The sequence below is a fragment of the Sphaeramia orbicularis genome, chromosome 14, assembly GCF_902148855.1.
Source record: "Sphaeramia orbicularis chromosome 14, fSphaOr1.1, whole genome shotgun sequence".
In the NCBI taxonomy this organism is placed as follows: Eukaryota; Metazoa; Chordata; class Actinopteri; order Kurtiformes; family Apogonidae; genus Sphaeramia; species Sphaeramia orbicularis.
The window spans coordinates 19,029,856-19,038,118 of record NC_043970.1 but is presented as its reverse complement, the minus strand read 5'-3'; positions in this window follow the sequence as shown (position 1 = coordinate 19,038,118).

The following is an 8,263-nucleotide window of genomic DNA, read 5'->3' as shown; positions in this document are numbered from 1 at the left end:
TTGTGCTGCATCTTTTATGTTTTGTTCTTATTTTTTGTCTTGTTGTGTCTTGTTACATCTTTTTATTATATTATGTCTCACTGCATTTTTGCCTTGTTTCTTGCCATTTATCACAGTTTTGTCTTTTTTCATCACTTCCATATTGTTGCCTCTTTTACTTTATTCTTGTCATGTCTTTTATACTATTTTCGTTGCATCTTATATTTCTCTTACATTGTCATGTTGAGCTGTTCTACAGTACAAGTAGGTCTAATAATTTCAGACTGAATCTCATCTCATCTCTTCATTACACTTTCTTCATGTTGTTACTCTTGTTTTTGGTCTTGTATGTCTTGTTGCTTCTTTTACTTAATTTTTATGTTGTTGCACCTTTTATGTCATTGCCACTTCTAACTGCATTTTGTCACATTTTCGTCTTATTAAGTTTTATACTTCAACTTTGACTTGTTTCATCTTACATAATTTTTGTTGCGTTGCATTTTTTTCTCCATTTTTGGCTTGTTTTGCCTTTTACTATATTTTTGTCTTATTCCATCGTGTTCGTCTTGTCGAAGCTTTTACTTCATTCTTGTTTTGTTGTGTGTTTTATGCAATTTCCATCTTGTTTGTTATAGTTCTCTTACATTGTCTTATTGAGCTTTTCTACAGTACAGGTAATAAATTCAAATTTAATCTCAGTTCAGAATCAGAATATCTTTATTGTCATTGTAACAAGTCACAAGTAACAAGCACAACAACATTAAAAAGTGTCAACCAATCTGTACATCATAAAACAGACTATAAAAATACAAATATCTTCATCTTTTATGTCTTTTACACTGTTATTTTCTTGTTATGTTTTCATCATGCTGTTGCTCTTTCACATCTTTTTGGTATTGTTGAGTCTTTTGCATTGTTTTTGTTGTTTACATCTTGTAGCATCTTTCTGTCATTTTTACCTTGTTGCCTCTCCTTCATCATTTTTGTCTCCTCACATCATTTTCATCTTGTTCCATCTTACTTACTTAATTCAGTTTTGACTTGTTTTGTCCTATATATCCTTTTTGTTGTGTTGCATATTTTACTCAGTTTTGGTTTGTTGTATTTTTACCATTTTTTTGTCTTGTCCCATCATTTTTTTTGTCCTGTTATGTCTTGCTCATTTCATTTAACCTTCATTTGACCAGATAAATCCCATTGAGATCAGCATCTCTTTTACAAGGATGGCCTGGCCAAGAGGTCAAGCAGCACACACCATGATGAAAGAGAGGTCATTTAGGAATGTCACCAAATAATAACAACAGTTTGACAGAATTTTAAAACACTGTAGTTTAGGTCAAAAACATTTTTTTTAAAGTGCAAGATCTGGTTGAGGCCAGCAAACCAATTAAAAACACAAACACTGTCCAAAGGACTTCTTCTTGTCTAGTCAGCAGAGATGGGTAATGCCAGCTCCGCAGAGTATAAGTCCTGCCATGTATTTGTTCCAACCACTCACTGAACCAGCCCATTTTGATGAGCACAACTCCTCCTCCAGATAGATTGGATAATTGGTGGAATCACCTGTGTTACATGAACAGGTAGAACCAATAGAGGGTATGCACGTGACATCACCACTAGCAGAAGTCACCACGGTTGCACCCACTGAGTGGCAGAAAGAGAGAGATGAGTTGCAGCATTGGCTTCAATACTGTCTAAACTTAAGACAATATTCAATAAAAAATGGAGAAGAGCTGTTGTGAGATTGATTGTATGAACAGGTTGAAAAGCAGTTGAAGCTATCATTTTACAGGCACCAAAAGACAAAGTAAAGAGAAGTAGATATATCCACAAATCCAGGAAACCAAACCTAGATCTGTGGATCCCGTTTTGTGTCAGGTAACATTAATTTATGCTGTATTTTTGGGTAAAATCATACCTTAAATTACGTATTGTTTTGGCTAACGTTACTTCTTAGTAAAGCTTGTGGTTTCATGATCAGATCTTTCATGGTTTATGTCTTCATTTTGTGATTGTGAACCTGGTGCTCTACATGATTTGTAAACAAACCTAAACTGAGGCTAACCTAGTTTTTCAAATACAGGGGTACTGGAGAATAAAGCTACAACGGCGTATTAGGGCCACATGAGAAAATAAAAACGCTTGTCACTACAAAGTATAGTCATAAAATATCAATATAAAACCCGTAATTATATGATAATAAAGTCGAATACAAAAAGAATCACAATGTTATGAGAATAAAGTCATAGTTATTAAAAAAAACTCATAATTTAACAAAATGTCATTCGTTTATGAGATTAAAGTCACCATATTCCGACAATAAAGAGTATTCCAGGCAAAGGGGGCGGCAAAACTGAAGGCTCGATTCCCCATTCCTGTTCGAGCCCTCGGAACATTCAGATGATAAATATCACTTGTCCGTAGGGCATTAGGGCTATTGGTTCTCCAAAGAAGAGAGGACAAATATGACGGGACCAACCCAAGAAGAGCCTTATAGATCAGGGACAACCAGTGGGTGAACCTTCAGGAGCTCAATGAAGGCCGCTCAGCTTTAGTGTACAGTTCAGAATTGTGAGTGAGACAACAACATAAATTGTAATGCACAATGATAAACAATGTTTAAAGATTGCAGACATTTGTATGAGACACTCATATACAGAACATCTCCATAATCAAGCATTGGTTAAAAAATAAAAAAGTATCTGACACATGGTGTTTACGTGTTGTTGCATCTCTTTCTCCATTTTCCTCTTGTTGCACCTTTTATTATGTTTTTGTTTTGTTGCATTGTTTCTGTGTTGTTGCATTTTGGCACATCTTTTATATTGTTTTGTACTTGTATGTTTTGCTTCATTGTCGTCATGTTTTTTTTAAATGCATTTTTCATCTTGTTGCATCCTGGGTGTCTTATAGTGTCTTGAGCTGTTTTACTGTACATTCAGATGTAATCTCAGTTCATCTTTTACAACATTTTCTCTTGTGTAATTTTTTCATGGTGTTGCTCTTTTATATCTTTTTGGTTTCATCTGGACTTTTAGTTGTTTTTTGTTGTTTTCATCTTTTTATGTCATTTTCACTTTATTGCATCTTTTTCTACATTTTTTTTTCGTATTTCATCATGTGCATAATTTTTATTGTGTTGTAATGTAAATTTAATGTTTAATTACATTTTGTCTTGTTGCATATTCTGATTTTAAAAGCTTCTTTTATATAATTTTGACCGTGTTGCAACTTTATTCCATTTTCATCATGCTTCTACTATGTTTTGTGCTAACATTTTTACCATGTTGCATCTTGTTGCATCCTTTTCATTGTTTTCAGCTTTTTTGCATCTTTGACTTCATTTTCATTTTGTTGCAACTTTTATGCAATTTTACATAGTCTTGTTGAGCTGTTTTACAGTACAGGTAATAAATTCAGATTTAATCTCAGTACAGACGCCTCATCCTCCTCGTCCTCATACATCAGCACAGTTTCAATTAAAAGCATCACATTAACCTTTACACAAAACAGCAGAGCAGATTAAATGTCAGCAGAAAACACCTGAATATGATTATCATCACTATGATCAATCTGTTGAAACACCTGAATGTGATTATCATCCATGTGATCAGTCTGTTTAAAATACCTGAATACAGTTGTTTCTAAAGTTCACACATACACTACCAATAAAAAGTTAAGGATATTTCTTTTTTTTTGTCATTTTTTTGTCATTTTTGCCATTTGTAAATAAAACAATTTCTGGTCATCAAAAAAATGTGTTTCAATTAAATTCACACACAAAAAAGTAAAAAGCACTGTGCAAGAATCCCAACTGAAAAAAAAGCCCAAAAATTTAAAATATCCTTAACTTTTTGTTTGTAGTGTAGTTTCCTGCAGTAAAAGGTACAGATATTTGTATTGAAATGAGGGGAGTAAAAGTCAAAAGTAAAACAGAAATGTAAACCTCAATAAAGTACAGATTTTCAGGTTGTCTTTACCTTGATGTCTCAGCTTATTCTTACTGTAATAATAATAATGATAATAATAATACTATTTTAAGTGCCTTAACAGTCTGTGTACAGCATCGTCTGGTTTGTCTCTGTCTCTTGCTGAGTTTTTTAAGAGCTGTCTTTGTTTTGGCGGCTGATCAGAGGCGTCCAATCAGCACACGGCCCCCGTTAACACCTCGCACTAACGAGCAACAAAACGTCGTTTAATGTCACCACTGAAGAGACGCCAACAAAGATTAAATGGAAGAAGAACGGTGTGTGTTCGTTTGTAAAGCTCTTCAAACACTGAACACACACACTGGAGCTGAGAGTTTAGAAATGCCTATGAGTTTTATTTTATCCAGTTTGGTTTGAGTTAGCTCATCTAGTGAATAACAAGTTATAGTTGTATTTGTTTATGTATTGTATTTGGGTACTTCTATGAAACTGGGTACATTTTGGTACCTGGCACTTTGCCAGCTTTTTAGACCCAATAATAAAAGAGAAATTTAGACATATTTTCTCCAATGGATGTACCTAATGATGATATTAATATTAATAATGATGATACTCTTGCTCTGAGTCATCCCAAAATTAATGAATTTTTAATAAAATACTGGGGCCAAAAATAGGACCAAAATTGGGACAGGAAAAACTATCTAGTTGTGAGTGTATTTTACCTGGAACACATGGCTGTAAATGGTCTTATATACCTCTATAAATAAAGACACTGTTAAATTTGATGATCCTAGTGGTTTTTCTAACCCAGACATGCAGGTTTTTCATGAATCAGCAGTCTCATTTCAGGTTTTGTTTGTAACCCATCGTGTCCACTGGTGTTACATACAAAACCTGCGGAGTTAAACGTATACAAATTGCGAATGATTTTCCAACAGCAATCATTTTTGTGAAACACTCTGTCTTGCATAATTACTTCAATTCCTAAAATGTACCTGTGAGAGACTAAAAAGAAAAAAAAAAAATAGTAACACGTAATTTTCATGTCCTATTTACCATGTCACATGCAGATTTTTGTGTAAAAAAAAAGTCAAATAATATAAAAATGTGTTTTATCTGAAAAATAGTTTCTCTTTTATCTCAGTAAGTAATTATTTTTAAAATAGACTCAAAGTGCTTCCAAACTTGCATCATAGCATTAGTTTACATCTGGTTTGAATTTTTAGCCCCCATGTCCTGTTTTTAGGGACCATTTTCAAAGAAGCACCCATTTGTATTGTGAAGGAATCTTTAGTTTATAGAAGCTGAAAATGTCAGATAATGATGTTTTTGAATTCTCAGTATTCTGTGTTTAAGGAAGTATTGTCATCTTCTAATGTTCTAGTTCGGAAACAAAACAGAATTCAAGTCGTTACACACTGATTTATTGTATGTTCTATTTTTCAACATTACAGTTTGCACATTAAAAACTGTTCCCATTCTGCAGTTCTTTCAAACAAACCTTCTTACATTGGATCATTCTGTGGATGAACAACCTTGTTTTAATCAGTCGGTCAAATAACCTTTTTAGTACTGCAGTCTTCAGAAGAGCATCACTGACAGCACAGGTCGAATCTTGAAGCAGACGTGTTTCAGCAGCAAAGACCACTATGTATTCAGCTCCTCAGTTAAGTCTACAAGTTACACTGATTCACCAAAATAGAGAAGACTAGTAAAAATTTGCTGGTCCGATGAGCCTTTATATCTCCTTTCAACACTGAAATGATGGTGGCTCCATCTTGCTTTGTACCAGTGGATCAGGCTGCTGCTGGTGGTGTAATGGTATGGAGGATATTTTCTTGTCACAGTTTGGACTCTGTAGTACCACATGAGCATTGGTTAAACACCACAGCCTGCCTGGGTATTGTTGCTGACCATGTCCGTTCCTTTATGATCACAGTATCCATCTTCTAATTGTTAATTGCATCTAAAAAATGCATCATGTCACAAATCTCACATCATCTCAAACAGGTTTTTTACTTCTGAAGTCAGCAGATCTAAATCCAATTGAATATCATTGGGATGTGATGAAATGTGAGGCTCATATCATGGATATGCAGCCCACAAATCTGCAGCAACTGTAGGATATGGTCATGTCAATGTGGCCCAAAACCTCTGAGGAATGTTTCCAGCACTATATTGAATCTATGCCAACAAATAATGAGACAGTTAGGAGGGTTGGTGTGTGTAAAAATACACAAGAACATTTCTTCATTCATTTTGTTGATAATTTTGTCCATTTTGTTCTTTTGTTTATTTCTGTCCATTTTTTTTGTCATTTCGTTGTCGTTGTTTTTTTTTTATTTGTATTATTTTTATTTAATTTGTTTTCTATGTTTGTTCAGTTTCTTAAAGATAAAGTTGGTCACAGCACTGAGTTCAACTAAAAACTTTGTGTAAAATCAGGCCCCAGAGGAGAAAATGCCCAAAAGTGGTTTTGTTTAAACCACTTCCATATATTTTTCATATAATAATTATAATAATGAATATTATTAATGACAGTTCTCACCTTCACATCTTATAAAATCAGCCATAAAACACAAACTAATGAACAGATCAGAGTGACTTAATATATACTCTGTTTATTGTAGTTTAAGTTTAGACTCAAATCCTGCAGAATTTGTTTGATGTTTTTTAACCATCTGTTTGAAACATGAACAGAGAAGAAACACGAGCAAAAACAATCTGTGTTTTTGGCTGAAAATCACTCAGAATGTGTGCTGGCAGTGTCACAAAAAGCACCACAGAGGAAGAAGCTGGTGCTGTTGTTTTTGTCTCATGATCAGACAACTAATGAACACACACATCCAAACGACACACCAAACACATATAAAACACACAACTACTGCTGTGGAAGCAGATAAGAGATAAGAGGTAACCTGGTGTTAACACACTTTACATTCACAATAATATGGTGTCTGAATAAAAAAAAAGTCAGCTGTTGATGCATATACCTTCTATATGCACTGGTCCTGTGTGTGTACATTGTTAACACTGTTCACCACAGTGTTTTCAGCTGTGTTTATAACTCGCCTGCTGATGGTATGTTAGAGAACAATTATCCAGTAACTATCAATACCTGGTTTAACTGCAGTAATTATGCAAAAACAAAACTTTAAACCAACATAATGGATGCCTTGTTGAGTTTAGAATATGGCTCAAGTAGGTTTTTTTGTTTCGTGGGGGTGTCTGGACCATAGATTGTATGCAATTAGTGGCCAAAGAACCATGATGCACCCTCTGGCCTCTAAACTTTGAGGCCAGTGGTCTATAGTATAGCCATCAACAGGTTGGCTTTTTGGAGCCAAAAGTGACCATATTTCAATAAAAGAGCTGAAGTTGTAGGTGTACAATGCATCAGAACAAGGGACAAATACCTCAGCTCCAAAACAAAGCCAATGCAGAAGTATTTTAAACACTGATGGTCACTGGGTTGGTTCCAAAAAGCCCTGGTTCTTGAAAGGTCCTTACATACTATTTCAGGGTTGACCACTCCTGCACTACGCCACTGTGCAATTAATTCAAACATCATTCTATTTTTCATGCACATTCTTTCATAAAGAATACAAATGTTACAAGGTGAAAAAGCGACATTTCATTATTTTGATAGAGGGCTGATTTTCCCGAGCCTTCACAGAGCAAATAAAGGAATCAACCAATCTTCTGTGTGAAGCAGATGCTATGTGACAACAATGATGCGCCTGGGATTTCCAGCCACAGTGTTCAGTATGAAGTAAATAAATGATAAAGATAATGTAGTGAAGAAGAATATGTGGTGCAATAGTGACAACTAAACTATGAGGACAGTGAGGGGTTCCTGTAATGGGAAATTCATGAATCAAACACTGTTTCGACCATGGAACCACTGAGATATTCCGAGCAAAACAAAAAAAATCCTACATTAAGAGCAAAATTGTATGTTAGACATGTTTTTAAAAATTCTGTTTCAATGAATATATATATGTTTATTTCATAGCCTTTTCATCAGAGGATCAGTGGATATCACACTGAGCAGCCAGTTGTGATATACAAAAAAAAAAAAAAAATCTGACAAAAAAATATCAGAGCAAAGTCATGCATTTATGATCCAGATATTATGACTGATATTACATTGATAAAAGTCTTAATATCACATAAGCTGTCAAAATTGTATGATTCTTGTTATTGTTTTCATTATTATTTGATGTTGCACAATTTATAAATTCATATTGAGAAATTTCATACAAATGCAATGAAGACTTTATTCTTACAATATCACATTTTCCCCTCGGCATAATATATATATGTTTGATCATTTTGATACTTATTTTGCTCAT